Source organism: Mandrillus leucophaeus, unplaced genomic scaffold (genome assembly GCF_000951045.1).
Source record: "Mandrillus leucophaeus isolate KB7577 unplaced genomic scaffold, Mleu.le_1.0 Scaffold1380, whole genome shotgun sequence".
NCBI classification, from domain to species: Eukaryota; Metazoa; Chordata; class Mammalia; order Primates; family Cercopithecidae; genus Mandrillus; species Mandrillus leucophaeus.
The window spans coordinates 389,789-413,136 of NW_012101344.1; the positions used below are offsets into that span (position 1 = coordinate 389,789).

At 40.9% G+C, this 23,348-nt stretch overlaps 1 long non-coding RNA gene across 1 annotated transcript; it reads left to right on the top strand.

The window, feature by feature from the left end:
- Positions 1–21,181: 21,181 nt before the first annotated feature.
- On the top strand, positions 21,182–22,506 carry LOC105534682. The gene is made up of 2 exons (XR_001005315.1): positions 21,182–21,327; positions 21,855–22,506. It is a non-coding gene; the product is annotated as an uncharacterized LOC105534682 (long non-coding RNA).
- The last annotated feature ends 842 nt before the right edge of the window (positions 22,507–23,348 follow it).

Here is a 23,348-nt window from a genome sequence, read left to right on the forward strand (position 1 = left end):
CCTGCCACCATCACCACTGCGAACACCCACACAGAAGTTGGCACCCCTGAACCTGCCAGCACCTCACTGTAGCCAATGAGTGTGCCCCCTGCCATGCTACCCATGCTGCTGGCACATGCAAACAAGGATGAATCCCACAGCCACTTCCCTACAAAGTTCTGTGGCTGGTACCACCTATCAGACTCTTGTGAACACTGCTTCAGGAACAACTTGGCTCTTCCAGCACGGCAGGTTCCTAACTTCCAGGGACCACAGAAAAAAAGCCAGGGGTCTGAAATCAACACCCCAGAGTTAGAACACACAGTCCAGGAGTTCTGAGCTGAGCCTTGGCTCCGTAAAATCCTCCAGAAACAAACCCAGTCAATTGAACCCACCTTATACCACAATTAAATCTCCAAGAACATAAAATGGAATAAAAGAAAAAAAAGACTTATCTAAAAGTCAGCAACTACAAAGATTGAAGGAATATTAGCCCACAAAGATGAGAAAGAACTAGTACAAAAACTCTGGCAACTCAAAAAACTATAGTGTCTTGTTACCGCCAAAGGATTGGACTAGTACCTAAACATGCTGAGATGGCCAAAATTACAGAAATAGAATTCAGAATCTGGATAGAAAATGAAGATTATTGATATATAGGAGAAAGTTGAAATCTAATCAAAGGAATCTAAGGATTACAATAAAATGATACAGGAACTGATAGACAAAATAGCCATTAGAACAAAGAACCAAATTTATTTGATAGAGTTGTAAAACATTCTATGAGAATTTCATAATGCAATCCCAAGTATTAACAGCAGAACTGACCAAGCTGAGGAAAGAATCTCAGACCTTGAAGACCTCCTTGAAGACCTCTGAAATAACTCCATCAGAGAAAAAGAGAGAAAAAACAATAAACAAGAAGGAACAACCACTGAGTAATATAGAATTATGTAAAGAGACCCAATATATAACTCATTGATGTGCCTGAGAAACAGGGAGGGAAACCAAGCAACTTTGAAAACATATTTCAGGGCTGGGTGTGGTGGCTCACACCTGTAATTCCAGCACCTTTGGGAGGCTTGAGGTGGGTGGATCACTTGAGGTTAGGAGTTTGAGACCAGCCTGACCAACATGGTGAAACCTTATCTCTACTAAAAATACAAAAATCAGCTGGGCGTGGTAGTGCACGCCTGTAATCCCAGCTACTCGGGAGGCTGAGGCAGGCGAATTACTTGAACCCAGGAGGCGGAGGTTGCAGTGAGCCAAGATCATGCCACTGCACTCTAGTCTGGGCAACAGAGTGAAATTCCGTCTCAAAAAAAAAAAAAAATTCAGGATATCGTCCATGAAAATGTCCCCAACCTCACTAGAGGCCAATATTCAAATTCAGGAAAGACAGAGAACCCCTGAAAACACTACATAAAAAGACCATCCCCAAGACACACAGCCATCAGATTCTCTAAGGTTGAAATGAAAGAAAAAAGGCGGCTGGAGAGAAGGAGCAGGTCGCCTACAAAGACAACCCCATAAGACTAACAGCACACCTGTTAGCAGAAACTCTACAAGCCAGAAGAGATTGGGGGTCCATATTCAGCATTCCCAAAGAAAAGAGTTTTCAACCAAGAATCTCATATGTGGCCAAACTAAGCTTTATAAGTGAAGGAGAAATAAGATCCTTTTCAGACAAGCAAATGCTAAGGGAATTCATTATTATCAGACTTGCCTTATAAGACATTTTGAAGGGTGTGCTAAATATGGAAAGGAAAGATTGTTACAAGCTGCTAAAAACCACATTTAAATACATAAACCAGTGACACTACAAAGCAACCACACAAACACCTCTGCATAATAACCATGATAACAGGACCAAATCCACACACATTAATACTAACCTTGAATGTAAACTGGCTAAATAACCCAATTAAAAGGCACAGAGTGGCAAGCTGGATAAAGAGGCAAAACCCAATTGTATGCTGTCTTCAAGAGACCCATCTCACATGCATGACGCCAATGACATCCCTTCAATGTAAAGGCATGGAGAAAAACTCTAGCAAGCAAATGAAAAACAGAAAAAAAATGAGAGGTTGCTATTCTAATTTCAGACAAAATAGACTTTAAACTAACAAAGACAAAAAAAAGACAAAGAACGCATTACATAATGGTAAAGGGCTCAATTCAACAAGAAGCTCTAACTATCTTAAATATATACACACTCAACATAGGATTGCCCAGACACATAAAGCAAGTTCTCAGAGACAAATGAAGAGATTTCAATAACCACACAATAATAGTGGAAGATATTAACATCCTACTGACAGTATTAGATGGATCATCAAGGCAGAAAACTAACAAATATATTCAGAACCTTAACACTTGACAAAATAGACCAAATAGACATCTACAGAACTCTCCACCTGAAAACAACAAAATATACATTCTTCTAATCTGTACATGGCACATACTATAAAATCAACCACACAACTGGGCATGAAACAACCTTCAGCAAGTACAAAAATACCAAAGTCATACCAACCACACACTCAGACAATAGTTCAATAAAAATAGAAATCATTCAAAACCATATGATTAAACAAAAAATACACAACCTGCTCCTGAATGACTTTTGGGGAAATAATGAAATTAGAGCTGAAATCAAAAAATTCTTAGAAACTAGTAAGAACAAAGATGCAATGTACCAGAATCTCTGGGACACATCCAACACAGTGTTAAGAGAAATGTTTGTATAACTAAATGTCCACTTCGAAAAGTTGGATCTCAAATTAACAACCTGACATAAAGTCTACAGGAGTGAGAGAAACAAGAGCATACTAACCCCAAAGCTAGGAGAAAACAAGGAATAACCAAAATCGGAGCTGAACTGAAGGAAATTTAGATGCAAAAAAAAACCATACAAAAAGATCAATGAATCCAGGAGCTTATTTGAAAGAATTAATAAGATTGATAGCTTGGTAGCTAGACTAATAATAAAGGAGAGAAGATCCAGATAAATACAATCAGAATTGACAAAGGGGATGTTATCAATGAACCCACAGAAATTACAAAAATACCCTCAGAGACTATTACAAACACCTGTATGCACACAAACTGGAAAACCTAGAAGAAATGGATAAATTCCTGGAAACATACAATTTCATAAGGTTAAACTAGAAAGAGACTGAATCCTTGAACAGACCAATAATGAGTTCCAAAAGTGAATTAGTATTAAAAGGCTAACAACCAGAAAAAGGCCAGGACCAGATGGATTCACAGCCTAATTCTACTAGATGTACAAAGAAGAACTGGTACTATTTCTACTGAAAGTATTCCAAAAAACTGAGGAGGATAGTCTCATTTCTAACTCATTCTATAAGGTTAGCATCATCTGATACCAAAACCTGGCAGAGACACAAAATAAAAAGGAAATTTCAGGCCAATATCCTTGATGAACATTGATGCCAAAATACTCAACAAAATATGAGCAAAGTGAATCCAGCTGCACTTCAAAAAGCTAATCCACTACAATCAAGTAGGCTTTATCTATAGGATACAAGCTTGGTTCAACATACACAAATCAATAAATGTTATTCACCACATACACAGAACTAAAAACAAAACCACGGCTGGGTGCAGTGGCTTATGCCTGTAATTCAGCACTTTGGGAGACCAAGCGGGGAGGACCACTTGAGCCCAGGAGTTTGAGACCAGCCTGGGCAACATGGTGAAACTCCATCTCTACAAAAAATACAAAAGTTAGCAGGGCATGGTGGCATGCACCTGGAGCTGGAGAGAAGGTGCTCACCTACCAAGAGAACCCCATAAGGCTAACAGCCTGTTAGCAGAAACCCTACAAGCCTATTGTCATTTCCCCAGAAGTCATTCCCCAGTCATCCCCCAGAATCATTTCCCCAGTTACTCAGCAGGCTGAGAGAGGAGGATTGTCTGACTGGGAAGTCAAGGCTGCAGTGAGCTGTGATCACATCACTGTACTCCAGTCTGGGCAACAGAGTGAGACCCTATCTCAAAAAAACAAAAACAGGCTGAGTACAATGGCTCACACTTGTAATCCCAACACTTTGGGAGGCCAAGGCAGGTGGATCACGAGGTCAGGAGTTTGAGACCAGCCTGGCCAACATAGTGAAAACCCATCTCCAATAAAAATACAAAAAACTAGCAGAGGTTGCAGTGAGCCGAGATCGTGCCACTGCACTCCAGCCCAGTTCAAGACTCTGTCTCAAAAAACAAAACGAAACAAACAAACAAACAAAAACAGAAAAACAAAATCCATGATCATCTCAAGTGATACAGAAAAGGCTTTTGACAAAATTCAACATCCCTTCACGTTAAAAAATCATTGCTGGGCAGGGTGGCTGACGCCTGTAATCTCAGCACTTTGGGAGGCTGAGGCGGGCAGATCATGAGGTCAGGAGTTCAAGACCAGCCTGACCAACGTAGTGAAACCCCGCCTCTACTAAAAATATAAAAATTAGCCGGTCATGGTGGCGTGCACCTATAATCCCAGCTACTTGGGAGGCTGAGGCAGGAGAATTGCTTGAACCTGGGAGTGGAGGTTTCAGTGAAATGAGATTGCACCACTGCACTCCAGCCTAGGGACAGAGCAAGACTCTGTCTCCCAAAAAAAAAAAAAAAAAAAAAAAACCTCAACAAACCAGGCATTGAAAGAACATACTTCAAAATAATAACAGTCCTCCATGAAAAACCCACAATCAACATCATACTGGCAAAATATGGAAGCATTCCACTTGAAAACTGGAACAAGACAAGGATGCCCTCTCTCATTACTCCTATTCAACACAGTACTGGAAGTCCTAGCCAGAGCACTCACACAAGAGAAAGAAATAAAAGGCAGCCAAATAGGAAGAGAGAAGGTGAAACTATCTCTGTTTGCAGACAATATGATTCTATACTTAGAAAGCCGATAGTCTCTGCCCAAAAGCTCCTTGATCTGATACACAACTTTACCAAAATCTCAGGATACAAAATCAGTGTACAGAAATTATTAGCATTCACATACACAAACTGGGAGCCAAATAATGAATGCAGTCCCATTCACAATCACCACATAAAAAATAAAATATCTAGGAATGGCTGGGTATGGTGGCTCACACCTGTAATCTCAGCACTTTGGGAGGCCGAGGTAGGCGGATCACCTGAAATCTGGAGTTCGAGACCAGCCTGGGCAACATGGTGAAACCCCATCTCTACTAAAAATACAAAAATTAGCCAGGCATGGTAGTGCACACCTGTAATCCCAGCTCCTTGGGAGGCTGAGGCAGGAGAATCGCTTGAACCTGGGAGGCAGAGGTTGCAGTGAGCTGAGATAGCGCCACTGCACTCATCCTGGGTGACAGAGTGAGATTCTGTCACAAAAAAACAAACAAAAAAAACCACCTAGGAATACATCTAACCAAGGAGGTGAAAGACCTCTACAACAAGAATTACAAAACACTGCTCAAAGAAATCCGAGATGTCACAATCGAATGGAAAAACATTTCATGCTCATGGATAGGAAGAATCAATATTGTCAGAATGGTCATACTGCTCAGAGCTATTTATAGACTCGATGCTATTCCTATCAAACTACCAATGACATTGTTCACAGAATTAGACCAAAAAATTTAAAATTTGTTATGGAACCAAAAAAGAACTCAAATAGCCAAGGCCATACTAAGCAAAAAAAAAAAAGTGATATTCATATATTCATCACTTTACCCTACTTCAAACTATTCTACAAGGGTAGAGAGCCCAGGAATAATTCCACACACCTACAATAATCTGATCTTTGACAAAATCAACAAAAACAAGCAATGAAGAAAGGACTTTCTATTCAATAAGTGGTGTTGAGGTAACTGGCTAGCCATATGGAGAAGACTGAAACTGGATCCCTTCCTTACACCATATACAAAAATTAACTCAGGATGAATTAAAGACTTTAATCTAGAACCCATAACTATAAAAACCCTGGAAGATAACCTAGGAAATATCATTCTGAACCTAGGACCTGGCAAAGATTTCATGATGAAGACATCAAAAGCAATTGCAACAAAAACAAAAATTGATAAATGAAACCTCATTAAACTAAAGACCTTCTGCACAGCAAAAGAACCTATCAAGAAAGGGTAAACAGACAACCTATACAATGGGAGAAAATATTTGCAAACTATCCATCCAACATAGGTGTTATATCTAAAATCTATAAAGAACTTAAATTTACAAGCAAAACTAACCCCATTAAAAAGTGGCCAAATGTCATTAACAGACATTTTTCAAAAGACATTCATGCTGCCAACAATCATATAAAAAAAGGCTCAATTTCACTAATCATTAGAGAAATGCAAACCAAAACCACAATAAGATACCATCTCACACCAGTTATACTGGCTATTTTTAAAAAGTCAAAAAAATAAAAGATGCTGGTGAGGTTGTAGAGGAAAAGGAATGCTTATGCACTGCTGGTGGGAATGTAAACTTGTCCATCCACTGTTGAAAGCAGTTTGGCAATTTCTCAAAGAACTTAAAACAGAACTACCATTTGACCCAGCAATTCCATTCTTGGGTATATACCCAAAGAAATTATAAATCATTCTACCATAAAGACATATGCATGTGTATGTTCAACTCAGCAGTATGCACAATAGCAAAGACATGGAATCAACCTAAATGCCCATCAATGGTACACTGAATTTAAAAAATGTGATACACACACACACACACACACACACACACACACACACACGGAATACTATGCATCCATGAAAAGAATGAGATCATGTCCTTTGTAGCAACATGGATGGAGCTAGAGGCTATTATCCTAAGCAAACTAATGCAGGAACAGAAAACTAAATATCACATGTTCTTATGTGTAAGTGGGAGCTAAACAGTGAGTACATATGGATGCAAGGAAGGGAACAAGAGACACTGGGGCCTACTTGATGGTGCAGGGTGGGAGGGGGGTGAGGATTGAAAAACTACCTCTAGGGTACTATGCTTATTACCTAGGTGGCAAAATAATGTGTACACCAAACCCCTGTGACAGGCAATTTACCTATATAACAAACCTGCACATGTACCCCCAAACCTAAAATAAAAAATTTTTAAAAAGAAAACAGGAAAAAAATATTTATTTTACTGAGCCCTAACAAAAAATAAATAAAAGTCAGAAGGGTCATAAGTGTCTAATCACTCAACAAAGCTAGCATCTCTATCTTCAGATCACAAAAAGATGATAAACTCAACACTGATTTTACTTTTCTGGAGAGTGTAAGTTCAGCTCCACTAGAAGGAATCTTTTTTCACCATTGTGTATCTTCAATTATTTTAAAAAGTTAGCTTCCCATTCCAGTAGACATAGCTAAAAAAAAGATATTAGTTTTCCTATAACTTCTTCAATCTTATGGGACCCTGTGATATATAAAAGGATAATTTCCTTCTTCTGTAGAGTAATATATCCACAAGTGTATATATATATATATATATATATATATAATTGTACACAGATCATGTTCATCAACACCACAAATGTTTAGTGTCATAGAAGAATTTGGCATCAAAATTTGTGTATGTTAATTTATTAAGAAAAATATGTTTAAATAAAAGAGAAATTCAGCATCCTAAATAGAGTATTCTAAATGTAATTTATATTTTGTTCTGTGGCTTTAGGTTATCACCATTATTGAAATAAATTTTTGTATTGTGCTCTCATTAAAAAATAATAAAATAAAAATTGAGCAAACTGATTCAAGACGAGTCTAGGACCCTATGTAAAACAACACAGTTTTCTTAGAGTATTGATCTGGTCTTTAATAGATATTGTTAAGAGGTTATAAAATGTTTATAGAAATCTCATGTTGTGTGGCCAAAGCTGACTTAGATTGGATGAATTTGTTTATAAGACTTTATTAAAATTAGCTTTATTGTTACTAATATACTAATATGAAAGTAAAATTTGATTTTCTCCTTCGAACAAGAATTTCACATAGTATTAATAAGACACTGTAACATATTTATTTACCTTTTGAGTAAACTGCAAAAATAAGTGGAGGAAGACTTTGCCTCATGCTGTCTTTTTTTTGTTTTCTCTACTGGAAACAGTATCCTCTCTATCAAAGAGTAAAAGTCTTTGCTTTTTGAAATACGTTAATTATCATTTTGGGTAAATGAATGATTATTTTTTACAGTGACCTGTGATTGTGATTCTATTTTGATCATATGTTTTAAACTTTTCTTATTTTAATATCAAGTGTTTCAAACCTTTAATATTTGATATACTTCCCAAAATTAAATTTTGAATTCTAAAATTAAGTCTTTTTGACCTGAACTAACTTGCACATAAAAAACAGGAACCCCTGAAAATCCTCAAGAGACATGTTAGGCTTATTTGGTATGTTAAACTCATACAGGAGGCATAAGTAAGAAATTGTGTTCAACTTTTTCAAGTTACATTTGCATAAATGTGTTATTATTATGTGTTCCAAAATTATATGAGGTTCCTAAAATTCTGATACATCTTGATATATGTTATGTCTTATGTATGTATGTATGTATGTATGTATGTATGTTTTTGAGATGGAGTCTTGCCCTGTCACCCAGGCTAGAGTACAATGGCACGATCTCAGCTCACTGCAACCTCCACCTCCCAGGTTCAAGCAATTCTCCTGTCTCAGCTTCCCAAGTAGCTGGGATTACAGTTGTGTGCCACCACGCCTGGCTAATTTTTTGTATCTTTAGTAGAGACCAGGTTTCACCATGTTGGCCAGGCTGATCTCGAACCCTTGACCTCAAGTGATCAGCCCGCCTCAGCCTCCCAATGTGCTGGGATTACAGGTGTGAGCCACCGCACCTAGCCTTTCAGTCATATTTATAATTATTATGTTAAATTGTTGTATGCCACAGAAACGATATAATTGCATTTTCAATTGCATCTTTAACCATGGCTACTCTAAGTCTTTTTTCATTCACAATCATTGCTTTACTTTTATTCTACTAAAACAGTGGTTTATAATAGATTATAGTCTATATTTGCTTCTTCAAGTAAATTCACTTCTTTTTTTGCTTCTTCAAGTAAATTCACTGAACAGAGCCCTGACAAGTACCCTTGAGAACAGGCTTCTGATAACCTTAGAGATCATACCATTAGACCAAGTTAAAATTTCCAGAACTCTAATAAAAAGCTTATGTGTTCATGAAATTGCTAAGAAAACATCAAGCAGAATAAGAATTATTACATGGTACGACTTGATAGAGGACTAAAAGTATGTTTTCACGAAAATTGTTAACAAAACATCAAGCAAAATAAGAATTATTACACAAGACTGAATTGATAGAGGACTAAAATTACTTTTATGACATTTTTTGTTTGAAACATTCCTGGTTCTTTTTATACTTTGTTTTCTAGAGTCAAGAAAACATTTTTCTTTTCAGTTATTTACAGCTCACAGCAATTGTCTAAAGTATACTTTTATAAGCAAAATTTAAATATTTACCTTTCTCTCTACCTGATTTTTCCAAAATTTGGAAACTATTGGTGACTATTCCTATTTTATAATTATTTGCATAGGTTCAATAAGAGTATGTTTTCTTCTGTAACAGGATATGTTAGATGAACTGGTAATTTTACTAAGGCTTGACAGGAATGGCATGTTTTACATATGACCAGACTGCTTTGAGGAATTGAAATTGATTTTATACAGCTGCTAAAACGCTGTTGGAAAGACTAGCCAGGTACCTTGTCTACATGGGTTCTGACTCTGTGGTAAATGAATAATATCACTTTCTGAAGATCGAGGAACCTCAAGATATTTTGGAGACCTTGAGAAGAAGGAATTCATCCAATTCATACAGATACTACACGAACAGTCTCCTGGTGAATCCCTGGTTTGGTATCCTAACTTCAAGAAGCTTTTAAAAGTTTAATCTTAAGTGGCTGGGCATGGTGGCTCACACTTGTAATCCCAGCACTTTGGGAGGCCCAGGCAAGCAGATCACCTGAGGTCAGGAGTTTGAGACCAGCCTGACCAACATGGAGAAACCCTGTCTCTATTAAAAATACAAAATTAGCCAGGCATGGCAGTGCACGCCTGTAATCCCAGCTACTTGGGAGGCTGAGGCAGGAGAATTGCTTGAACTCAGAAGGCAGAGGTTGCGGTGAGCTGACATTGCACCATTACACTCCAGCCTGAGCAACAAGAGTGAAACTCCGTCTCAAAAAAAAAAACAAAAAACAAAAAACAAACTTAAATTCCTTATTAAAACGTTCCAACAAAGCAACTTAAAAGAGCCTATATGGCCATTCGCTATTCTTGCTGAGTTTTATGCAAATAATCAGGCCAAGTATAATACTAAAACTTATTTTGCAAGTACATTGGTGCTATTAAAATTTACCTTTGGTAGAAATGGGGAGCTGAAGAGGGAAAAAAAAAATGTTTCAGAAGAAAACTATAGCACACCTTTTCTTGTATACCAGTCCTGAACACTGTTTTTAACATTTTTTTATTTCTCTATGATTTGAACTAAATCCAAAATTATTTCCTGGATATAAGAATTTTCTAAAGAAGGACCAGGTTTTCATTTTCTTTATAATCTTCATAGTTGACTCCTTTATGGAATAGGGTTTTCTTTTTGACATTTTGGTATTCAAATTCTCTTTTTTATTATAATCTTTATGTGTATTATATTTCTACTATGTATCCCTTGTTTTACTTCTGAGAAAACTAAACTCATGGTAATCTGAATACTAGAGATGATTCAACAAGTGATAGCAGCTATATAAATCAATGACTTGACTGAGGTCTCATTTTTGCCACCCTGTGATGCCATCCCATTTAGCCTTTGGGGACTCTTAAAATTCCTAACCAAGATGTATCCTGTTTCCTCCACCCCCCATGTGGAACAGGACCATCTGGGAATGAGCCTTCCTAATGACATGGGACTAAGCTCCTGAACATAACTGAAGCCAGAACTGTTTGAGTTCACCTACAATGCTTTCTTTGAAAGGTCTTGATGAAAAGGGGGGAAATGAGAGAAAAAGAAAGGTCAGAACAGTCTGAGTCATATGAGATATGCAAAAATCTATTTGGCCCAGAGGGACATGAGTATGGAACTTGATCACATCCTACCCCTGCTCCCCACATCCATTCCCAGGGACAATTGTTTAAAGGCATTTTGTTCCTGTGTAGCCCCTTCCCCCATTATCTTTTTGTTTGCTTGCTTGTTTGCTTGTGACAGAGTCTCACTCTGTCGCCCAGATTGGAGTGCCGTGGAGTGATCTCAGCTCACTGCAATCTCCGCCTCCTGGGTTCAAGCAATTCTCCTGCCTCAGCCTCCTAAGTAACTGGGATTACAGGTGAGCACCAACACTCCTGGCAATTTTTTTTGTATTTTTAATAGAGATGGGGTTTCAGCATGTTGGCCAGGCTGGTCTTGAACTCCTGACCTCATGATCTGCCCACCTCAGCCTCCTAAAATGCTGGAATTACAGGCTTGAGCCACTGTACCCGGCCTAATTTTTGTATTTTTAGTAGAGATGGGGTTTTACCATGTTGGCCAGGCTGGTCTCAAACTCCTAACCTCAGGTGATCTGCCTGTCTCAGTCTCTCAAAATTCTGGGATTACAGGTATGAGCCACCACTACCAGCCTCCATTATCTTCATGTTCCTGGAATTTGTGACACAAAGAACAATGTATAGCCAATAGCTTGTGTTACCTTAATGTAAATTATTGGTTTACATTACAATTTAGGAACTGCTCTTCTTTTTCCTTTAAAAACTCACTTTCAGAACAAGGATCACTGAACTACCAAAAAATAAAAATAGTAATAAACCCACTGTGGCCATATTCCCAGCACTTTGGGAGGCTGAGGCAGGATTGCTTGAGGCCAGAAGTTTGAGAACAGACTGGCCAACATAGGAAGACCCCATCTCCACAAAAAATTTTTGAAAAGTAGCTGGGCATGGTGGCACTTGCCTGTAATCCTGGCCATTCAGGAGGCTAAGGTAGGAGGATCACTTGAGCCCAGGAGTTCAAGGTTACGGTGAGCCATGATTATGCCACTGCACTCCAGCCTGGGAAGTACCCTGTCTTTAAAAAAGCTAAAAATTAAAAATAAACCCACTTGTAACTGCTGCTAATCAGAGTGTATATTCAGGACAACTTGAATCTTTGCTCCCAGGGTGGCCACCCTCAAACTTTGAGCTCAAATAAACTCTATCTTAAAAATTTTCTGACTCTTGTTATTTAAAGTTGACAACCGCCCCCTCCATCAAGACACACACACACACGCATGTATGTCTATGACTAAATGCTGAATCTTTGGCCAGGGAACTAACCCAAATTACCACATCTTTGTTATGGGAACGTGCCATCTGTTTTTAGCCATTGATTTTAGTATCACAGCAGAGTGTAGCCTATCTGCTTCATAATCAGTTAAAAGTCCAATTTTTTCCCCAAGTGTCATGTGCATGACAGACAACTCTCTTGCCAAATGATAATTGGGATGTGAAAAACATTTTGTTTTAATTGAATTCAAGCAAGTAAATCATCTTGGCTAGGCATCAAAAATCTTGGACACCCGAAAGCTGGAGAGATTAAAAACATTGTTTTTTTTTCTTTTTTTTTTTTTTATCACACCTATTTTCCAAGTAAAAAACTATTCTCTTCAGATCATTGATATTGAGGAGGTTGGTTACAGTACCCTCTTTATAAAGATCCATGGAAGAAATTTCTTTCAGGAATATTTGTATTTCTCTTGAGTGTCAATTTTTTTTTCTATTTTCTGACGTTTTACATTGACTGCCAGGCAGCTCAGAGCAAAATCTTCGGCCTTCCTCCAGCAAGTATTCCCCATGGTTTTATTTTGTGTACTAGCCCTGGACTTTAATCATATTTTCCCTGCACTCCAACTTTCTCACTATTCTTTGAAAATCTCATTGTAATGTATTTGTGTAAATTACACTCAAATCCTTTTTGGACTAAACTGGGCTGTAAACAATGAATAAATGACCAGGTGTGATGGCTCACACCTGTAATCTCAGCACTTTGGGAGGCTGAGGCAGATGGATCACTTGAGGTTAGAAGTTCGAGACAAGTCTGATCAATATGGTGAAACCCCACCTCTATTAAAAATACAAAAATTAGCTGGGTGTGGGGGTTCCTCCCTGTAATCTCAGCTACTTGGGAGGCTGAGGCAGGAGACTGCGTAAACCCAGGAGGCAGAGTTTGCAGTGAGCTGAGATGGCAACACTGTTATTTTCGCAGATTAGTTACTGTGCAGAATATAGACCATGTCTTGGCTCCAGGCTATGTTGTCTCCTCTACTCATTCTGGTGGCTTTTTGGGCCTTACCCTACCACCAGAGCTCTATGTCCTATAACTGACTTCCACAGCTGAGCACACTAAGCACAGAGCAAGACTCTCAAAACAAAACAAAAAAAAAAATGAATAAATAATAAATCACAAATAATCATCAATAAATACAAAACAGTAGAAATTAAAAAAGCACAAATAAATTGCAAATACAAGTTGTTTTCAAGTTCTTGGTTAACTCCATTTCACTCTTAACACGTACTACTTCCCTCTCCCTTCACACAGGGATATCTGAAGCTCTCTTCTGATATTTACCAAGGATAAATATGGGGGGTTTTACCACGCAAATGAAATTAAAGAAGAGAGGATAGAACTAAGGGGGTTTTAGTTTTGTTATCAGGGCTTTCCAACATTGGGGGAAAAAAAGTGACTTTAACGCTAGTCTGAGGAAGACATTGGGATTAATGTGTTTGTGTGCAAGACTAAAAAAGAGGAAGAACATGTGATGCATATTTATCCCAAAGAAGGTGGAGAAAGGTGGCATTAAACTGTTCCTAGATGACTTCTCAGCAGTTTTATTGTCCAGAGAGCTTCGTGGCTGCTCAGAGTATACAAATGGCCATTTTTATTTTGAGTTTGTGGATGTCAGGAAACCTTTCTGCCCGTTGACCCATCATCTCTGAATCTCTAAAACCAATCTTATGTTATACAGTGGAGGTTCCTGGGGCTCAGAACCAAGATTCCCTATTCCAACTCCCCATATTTGGCTGAGACTTTCTGTCCAGTTCCAGAAACTGGATCTTCCTCCTAGTGACCTATCAGGTCACTTATAGTCCTGCCTGCTCTCACCAAGCTCACCCCACAGCAGAGGTCAGGTTGTTGAACCTCAGTTTGGTGGCCTAGGCCTCTCTTTCTGCTACTGTTCTTAGACAGCACTGCCCCAGGAATTCGACAGCTAGAAACCCATCCCCACCTCTGCCTGTTTTTCAGCACTCAGCGGGTACCTCTTCTTGGGCAAGTTATTCAATATCTCTGGGTCTCAGTTTCCTATCTGTAAAATGAAGATCGTCTAGTACATATATCTCAGTGTTAGTATGAGGACTCAAAAGAGACAATGCAAAAAAAAGGCTTAGAACAGTGCCTGGCACAAATAGTAGGTGTAGGGTAAACTGGACCATTGCTGATGATTAAGGAAGAAGCCCTTGTGTAAGCATGGAGTTTCCTCCTTAGCTGTGCTATGCTAAGGATGATATTAAAAAGTAGTCAACAATTCCCCTTTCTAGAGCAACTGAGCAGCCAAGGTAGATTTACCCTAAAACTGTTGAAGTAAAGTTTAGGTGTCAATTTCTTTATTTGCATGGGCCTCACCTAGGGCCCAAGAACAGCTCTAACAATGTGTCCATGGGGTGCATATTTTTGTAAAATTCATAAAAGTATGATGTTTTTGCATTGTTTCTTTTAAGGACCACCCAAATTGTATAAGCTTCACATCTCACAAAGTCTGGCTCCATCCCGGCATCCAAGTCACATGACACCTTTGGAGCCGCCAATACGTGAGGTGGGTGCTGCCAGTAGTAGATTGATAAATAGATATAGAATTATAAATATGATCATACATGTACAAAAGGATGATTTAAAACACTGAGTTTCGGGGTCAGGCGCAGTGGCTCATGTCTGTAATCCCAGCACTTTGGGAGCCCAAGGCGGGTGGATCACAAGGTCAAGAGAGTAAGACCATCTTGGCCAACTTGGTGAAACCCCATCTCTACTAAAAATACAAAAATTATCCAGGCGTGGTGGCAGCCGCCTGTAATCCCAGCTACTCAGGAGGCTGGGATCACAGCTACTGAGGAGAATCACCGGAACCCGGGAGGCAGAGGTTGCAGTGAGCCGAGATTGCACCACTGCACTCCAGCTCTGGCAACAGAGCAAGACCATATCTCAAAAAATAAATTAATTAATTAATTAAATAAAACACTGAGTTTGTTACTTATTTAGATAAGCCACCTTGTTTTAAAATAAAGAATACAAATTTCTTCCTATCTTTAGAATTGAATTAGAACTTGTACAATATCCTTAATAATAATTAGATCTAACTCCCCAAAATGCTTCCTTCACCTTGCTGCTTAATCAAATTTCAAAACATCCTGTTATTTTTGCAGATTAGTTACTGTGCAGAATATAAACCATGTCTTGGCTCCAGGCTACGTTTTCTCCTCTATTCATTCTGGTGGCTTTTTGGGCCTTACCCTACCACTAGAGCTCTATACCCTATAACTGACTTCCACAGCTGAGCGCACTGAGATGTGTAGAAATTGCATCCCATAGCTCAGCAAAACACATTTTGCCACGAATTTAAAATAACCTCTCAGGTAACTGTCACGTTTTTTTCAGTAAAGAAAAAATTGCCAAAATTTAGAAAAGAAATATAATAGCCAATAAATGAAAACATTAGTTCTTAATAGAGTATTTGATAGAATAAATCCTTGATGCTAAGGGCCAAATAAGATGTCATCTGAGTCACCCAACATATCCATATACTTCTGCAGATGCTTCTAGTGATTCCAGGTGACCCTCTCTGTGCACCTAAGTCCCCTTTTCAGGCTCCAGCCCTAGCTAGGAGTGAGGCAAGGGACAGAGAAGAGGTGATTGTCGTGGTGCTAGGACCATGTCTGCTGTGGGGGTGGGAGGGTAGACAGAGGAGACAGCAGTGGAGGCACCACAAGAGATCATTCTTTTGCTTTCAGGTCAGTTGTTGCTTATGCCATGGCTACTGCCCGCTCTTGTGTTGTAGACAAGGGAGTATCTCTAATTGTGGAAGGCGGGGGGCTCTCCTTTTTTGTAAAACACTATACTTTATTCTGATATCATGTTCTTGCAGTTTCTTACAAAAGACTAATATAGTCTTTGTTTTGTTTTCTGTAATTAAAATTATATATCAGTAATACATGCTCATTGTACAGAATTTGAATGATACCTCAAAAATATTTTTAGAAAGTAAGACACATGAAATCCCATCACCTTGAGAGAACTACCACTGACATTGTAGTAACCATATTTTTACACACAAACACACACACACACAGACAAACTATACTTACACATGTATATACATAGAATACTATACATATATACATACTATACCATAAATATATACATAGTATATATGTGTATGTGTGTATTTATAACTACATACATATAGTTATTTAAGATTACAAGATACAAGCGGTTTTATCATAGATATTTTCTCTTTCCCTCTCACTCCTTTCCCCATATCCTTCATCCCCTACCCTCTAGATTACCATATTAACAGCAGGCTGTGAGTGTAGATGGGTCTCAAGGGATATGTAGGAGTTAAGGAAAAAAGAACAGGTGACAGACAGCCCAGACCAAGAGAACAGTACATGTAAAAGCCAAGGAAGCAAGAGCTTATTAGAGCTGTGGCTCTTGAAACTTTAATGTGCATACCGATCACCTGGGGATCTTGTGGAATGCAGATTCTGAATCAGCAGATCTGGGATGAGGCCTGAGATGCATTCCTACAAGTTTCCAGGGAATACCCATGCTGATGGATCACACTTTGAGAAGCAAGGATGTAAACTGTTGTGCAGTTCAATGTAGTATCTACCAGCCACATGTGACTTCTATTTTTATCTATTTATCTATCTTAGATGTCTTGCTCTGTCACCCAGGCTGTAGTGCAGTGGTGCCATCATAGGTCACTGCAGCCTTGAATCCTGAGCTCAAGTGATCCTCTTGCCTCAGCTGCCTGAGTAGCTGGGACTACAGGCCTATTCTGCCATGCTTAGCTAATTTTTTTTTTTTTCTTTAGAGATGGGGTCTTGCTATATTGTGGCAGCTGGAGTGCAGTGGCTATTCACAGGCACTGTCAGAGCACACTGCAGCCTCAAACTTCTGGCCTCAAGGGATCCTCCCACCTCAGACTTCTGCCCACATTGCTGGGATTATAGGCATACCACCACCAGGCCCAGCATGACTATTTAAATTTAAATTAGTTAAAAGTAAATAAAGTTTAAGATCCAGGTCTTGTGTTGTGCTATTCACATTTCAAGTACTCAATAGCCACATATGGCTCTCATACTGGACAGCAGAGATACAGAATATTTCCATCACTGCAGAAAGTTGTATGGGACAGTGCTGGACAGCATTCAGGGCTCTGCAGTTATTTCAGCATGGTTGGATCATAATAGGTATGTGGGAAGTGGGAGGAGGAGGTAGACATGTGGGGGTCGGTTTTTTTCCTGGTGGCAGCAAAGAACCATTTAACAATTTCCAATGGAGATGACAGCAATGTGGAAGAATTCATAAGGAAGGAAATACTGGAGACAGGGAAGCTGAATGAAGGTGGAGGCTACTGCAGTGGATGATGCTGAAAGTAAATGATGGAGCTAGAACTAAAGTACAAGCAAGGGCTGGAAAGAAGAGGCAGACTCGTGGATGGTCAATAGGAAGAACTGCCTGCATGGAAGAAGACAAGGAAGTAGGAGGCTGAGAAATGGAGGAGGAGGCTGAGAAAGGAAAGCATTTGCTCTAAGTCCTGGACAGCTGGGATAAGGAATTGTTATTCTTCAAGACAGAAGACACAAAAAGGAAGTGGACAGGTGGAAGAAGAGAATAAACTCTGGGCCAAAAGAGTGATTTTGTGGTGTCTCTGGGAAATCCAACTGAGAATATCTGGAGGGCTGCTGAGTATTCTTCTAGGTCCCTTTATTCAACTTCAGACAGATTAAAGTTGGACAGACTGAACTCCCTCAAATTGGAAAGACTGGCCAGGCATGGTGGCTCACACCTGTAATGCCAATGCTTTGGGAGGCTGAGGCGGGAGGATCACTTAAGCCTAGGAGTTGGAGCTAGACCCATGAGCTATGATCGTGCCACTGCACTCTAGCCTAAGTGATAAAGACCCTGTCAATAGGAAAAGAAAGGGAGAGGGAGAGAGATGAGAGAGAGAGAGAGAGCAAGAAAGAGAGAGAGAGCAAGAGAGAAAAGAAAACGAAGGAAGGAAGGGAGGGAGCGAGGGAGGCAGGGAGGGAGGGAGAGAGATACAGAGAAAGAGAGAAAGAAGGAAGGAAGGAAGGAAGGAAAGAAAGAAAGAAAGAAAGAAAGAAAGAAAGAAAGAAAGAAAGAAAGAAAGAAAGAAAGAAAGAAAGAAAAGAAAACGAAGGAAGGAAGGGAGGGAGCGAGGGAGGCAGGGAGGGAGGGGAAAGAAAGAAAGAAAGAAAGAAAGAAAGAAAGAAAGAAAGAAAGAAAGAAAGAAAGAAAGAAAGAAAGATGGATGGATGGATTGGACATATTAATTTCTCTCAAAAAATTAGGCCTAATAATGAACCCAATTGAAACAATTCTCTTTAAACTGTATTGTAAGCATTTTTAGTACCAAATACATATTATCTTGAACCTAACTTAAAAGCAATTATAAATCAGTTTATTTTGTTCTATCATCTCTGTATTTAGTAGACATTTCTCCTCTAAGCCCAGTGAAGTTTTACTATTTCAAATGAACTGAGTTTTTCATGTTCATTGAATTGAGGTATTTGGTCAGAAATGTGAAGCCTTCAGATTAAGGTGAATTTCTCTTGAATCAAACACAAATGTAATTCTTTCATAATTCCTTCCCATTTTTATCTCCTGGTTGGGGGAGGGGAGAAGACATTCTGCACAACTACCCCCAGCCCCTGCTAGGTTGCTGCTGAATTCCTGCATTAGTCTCTTTACTAAGGAGATTTACTTCTCTTTTCCTATATTTTCCCATGTAGCCTGACCAAATTCATTGCCATAGTTAAAGGAAAGGTAATATCTCTCAGCTATCAAAAGGGACTATAAAAAGGACAGATTCCAATTAGAGATATGTTTGGAAGATTCTTGAGAAAGGTGAGGGGACAATAAACTGATACTCACTCTCCGGTTTCAACAAGATCCTCTGAATATCTGCAAGATGATGACTAGCTGCTAGGGTTTATTGGTAAATTTTATTCAACTTCGTCTTCCCACCAAAATCACCTTAATCACACCCGAAACCACACCCTACATCAGATCCTATCATTCCACTGTTTAAAAAAACACACACGAAAACAAACAAAAAAAGCACTTGAACAGCATTCCATCATCGTTAGCACAAAATATAAACTCTTCCATAAATACAAAAATTAGCCAGGCATGGTGGTGTGTGCCTCTAATCCCAGCTACCCGGGAGGCCGAGGCAGGAGAATCGTTTGAACTTGGGAAGTGGAGGCTGCAGTGAGCCAAGATCGCGCCACCACACTCCAGTCTGGGTAACAGAGCAAGACTCCATCTCAAAAACAAAACAAAACAAAACAACTCTTCCAGGGTTTCTGGCATGGTCTGGCCCCAAGCCATTCTCATCTCAGGCCATTCTGCTCCTTATGTTCCATTTCTGGGCGTCCTTAAACAGGTAAATCCCTTTCCTGTTTACCTTGGGGCTCTGGACTAGCTGTTCTTTCTGCTTGCAAAGCTACAACCCCACCAGAGCTGCCTGTCTTGATCAGTTAACCAAATGTAGGCTATTTTTTGGTTTCCCTTCCTGCTCCATCCTCAATACCTGGGGAAAAGCTAGGTAGCATGGTGTTTGAGGGGCTCTGCCTTCAGGCTGCTTGAGTTCAAATCCTGGATCTACCACTGGCTAGCTGCTCTGTGACTTTGGGCAAGTCACATAACATAATTATTTCCCCATCTATAATTTGGAGATGACAAAATATATTTTGAGGATTAGATTTCTTAGCAGATGGTAAGTATGTGAAACAGTAATAGAAGTTCTCCTTTTGGCATATACTCCAATTTTATTCTACTTGTTTGCCACGTTTGAGCCTGTTACCTTGAGACTGCTATGGCTGCCTTCTCAACCTCCCCAACTCCCACCCTCCAACTGATTATGGTTTACTTATTGGACTCTGCAAATGAATAAAGAGGGAGCATGAGGAAAGGAGGCAGTCCTAGCTTTAGGAGAGGCCATGGGAGTGAGCTTGTCGAACAAGACATGGTCGTGGCTTCTCTTTAAGCTTACGGTTTAGGCGGACACAGATTATGAACACACGTCGGATTAGTGTGGCTTTAGGAAAGGGAATCTCAAGGCCTTAGGCCAGCCGTAGAGTAACCTCGATGGCCTCCCCACAAGAGAACCCGAGGAAGGGTCTAGGGCCTAAGAGCACCAGAATCACCAACGCCGGGGATTGGTGGGGAGCCTGAAGAATCTAATTCCGAGAATGCTCTGCGCGCAGACACGGCTTATCTCCGCGCCACTGCAAGAGCCAGACCTAGGTCGGCCCCGGACACCGAGAGCCAATGGCCAGGCCCGTCCTGCCCCGTCCGGGATTGGCTGTGCGTGCCGCGGCCCTCCACCCCGCCCCGCTCAGGGTCTTCCCGGGATTGGCTGAGCTCCCCGACTTCTCCAGGGATCGGCTGCGAGCCCCGCCCTCGCCCAGAGTCTTCCCGGGATTGGCTGCGGGCCCCGCGACCCTCCTCCTCCCCTCCCCCGCCCCGCCCCGCCCCGCGCCGCCTCTCTGGTTTGTTCGCCCGGCGCAGGTCGCCCGCCTCTTTGTCAGCTGGAATCGCGCGGTGAGTGCGTCTTCAGCCTTCGGCTTTCGGTCTCTGGAGGGGAGGGCGCCCGGCCGGCCCGCGGGCCGGATCAGGGCTGGGCTCGCCCCGTGTCCCCACGAGCTTTGCCCGCCCCGAGCTTCTCTGCTCCCGGCGGCCAGAACGGAGGGGTAGAGCAGCCCTCGGCTGCCCGGGGGGCGGGCGGCAGTGCTCGTCCCGGGGCCGCGCGAGGCACAGGCGCCGCGCCCAGAGGAACAGCCAGAGGTTCCCGGGGCAGGTCCCGGGCACCGTAACAATTTTGCCCTTTGCTTCGCCAGGGCGGACGCGCCACTACTTTGTAGCGGGTTTCGGGCGGGCCACGCGTGCGGCGACAGGAACCCAACCCCAGCCGACCTTGAGCTCAGGAGTTCGTCTCTTATGTCTGCGGAAGTGTAGCTGCCTCAGTTCTTAGCACAGGTATGTTCGTAGCCTTGAGCAGGGGGAAATGACTCAACCCGGAGCACGTGGCCAGTGGTGCCGGAGGGTTCCCCGGCGTCTGTTTGTCGCCAAGGTCCGAATCCGCCTCCCCTTAACTGGAAGGAAACATCCATGTAGATGCTCACCAAACAAAACAGCTGTTTCTAGTGGTGGTTTCAGACTTAGAGAAGCAGAGATCCACGAGGTATGGAGAGCAACGCAGGAAATAATAGTGAACCCTGTAAAATCAAAGAAAAAAAATCCCAAAGCACCCTTTCCTGTGCCCTTTTAAGGTTGACCCAGTGCTTTAAGAGGCTAACACAGAAGGGTAAAGTAAGTCTCCATAAAACCCAGAGAAGAGACTGGAAATCTCCCCTTTGGATCCTGTCTGGAGTCACACCTGAACCAGAAAAAATTTCGTTACAACTTGAGCGCCTTTGTGATTTTCTTTACACAGTTTGTAGAACAAGCGATACATTTCCGTTTTCTTTGTTTAAAACGTCATTTTAAAACTTTTCTTTCTATAGGTTGACAACTACAGGTACAAGCCATTGAAGCTGGAATGTCCTGTTGCTGGTATTTCAGTTGACTTAAGCCAACTATCCCTTCAGTTACAATAGGAAAGTGCCTCTAATAAGGCCAAATATGCGTACTAACTTGTAGCAACCACGTGTCCGTGCAGTGCCACAGGAGCTAGAGCAGTGGGACAACGCTGGTGGCAACAGGGCAATGTAGCAGGTGCTTCATGTTCACCTTTTCAGCCTTTTTCATTTAATTGTCACAACTCAGAGGTGGATTCTGTTAGGGACAAGCTGCCCCAGGACCACCCCGCCCCCGCCAACTCAATGCAGCTGACCCTTAACCTGAATACTCTGCAGCTGCATTCCTGAACCCTTATCTAGGTGCCACAGCAAGGTCCCCAGACTTGCTACACCGAAGCCCTCCGGGTGGCACGGGGGAGGTCATGAGAAACGTGAATAAACCTAAGTTACACCCCCTTGTAAATTCCTGTTTTCACAAGATAATATATTGTAAGCCGGCCACGAGATGAAATGTGGTAATCAACTAACAACCCCCCAGGTCTCTCTCCCCCATATAAACCCCTCATTTTGTAAGCTCAGGGCTGCCACCTCTGACTGGTGGAGAAGCCCGGCAGGTTAATAAACTTACTTGCCTGACCTTGGGTCTCTTGTCTTTTCTCTCTGCTAACCTTACAGATTCTATTCTCCCATTTCATAGGTAAAGAAATGGATTAGGGGTAACTCAAGTTTCATCACATGTGAGTATCTCTGAGAGGCTTCATGTGTATAACTTTTCAGCAGTGTGACTTCTGGAAAGTCACCTGTCTCTTGAGATTTGGTGTCCTGCTGTAACAGTTAAGAATTAAACTAGGAAAGGACCACAGTAGAGCTGTTAGGAATATGAACTCTTTGTATTATTTCATTGCATTGAGCCGAAGAAGTTTCACAAAATTTGGCACAAAATGAGTATCTGTCAGCGCATTCTGGTTTTTTTGTGTGTCTATGTAGCAAGTATTTAATATTTATCTTGGAGTCATTCTTAATTCATAGCACTGTTCTTACCTTTTTATCTAAACTTTTATGTTCCATATTGTAAAATCTAGCCTCATAAATTTAGGTAATTGCTCATAAGTTCAGATAATGTTGAATTGTAATCCCAATGTTGGAGGAGGGGCCTGGTGGGAGGTGATTGGATCAAAAGGGTGGATTTCCCTCTTACTGGAATTATGATAGTGAGTTCTCATGAGATCTGGTTGTTTAGATGTGTAGTGTGACTGGGGCAGTGGCTGGTGCCTGTAATCCCAGCACTTGGGAAGGCCAAGGCAGGGGGATTGCTTGAGGTCAGGAGTTAAGACTATCTTGGGCAACATAGTAACACCTCATCTCTACAAAAAATGAGGCAGAAGGATTGCTTGAGCCCAAGAGGTTGAGACTGCAGTGACCCATGATCTTGTCACTGTGCTCCAGCCTGAAAAGAAAAATTAAAAATAAAGGTTATGC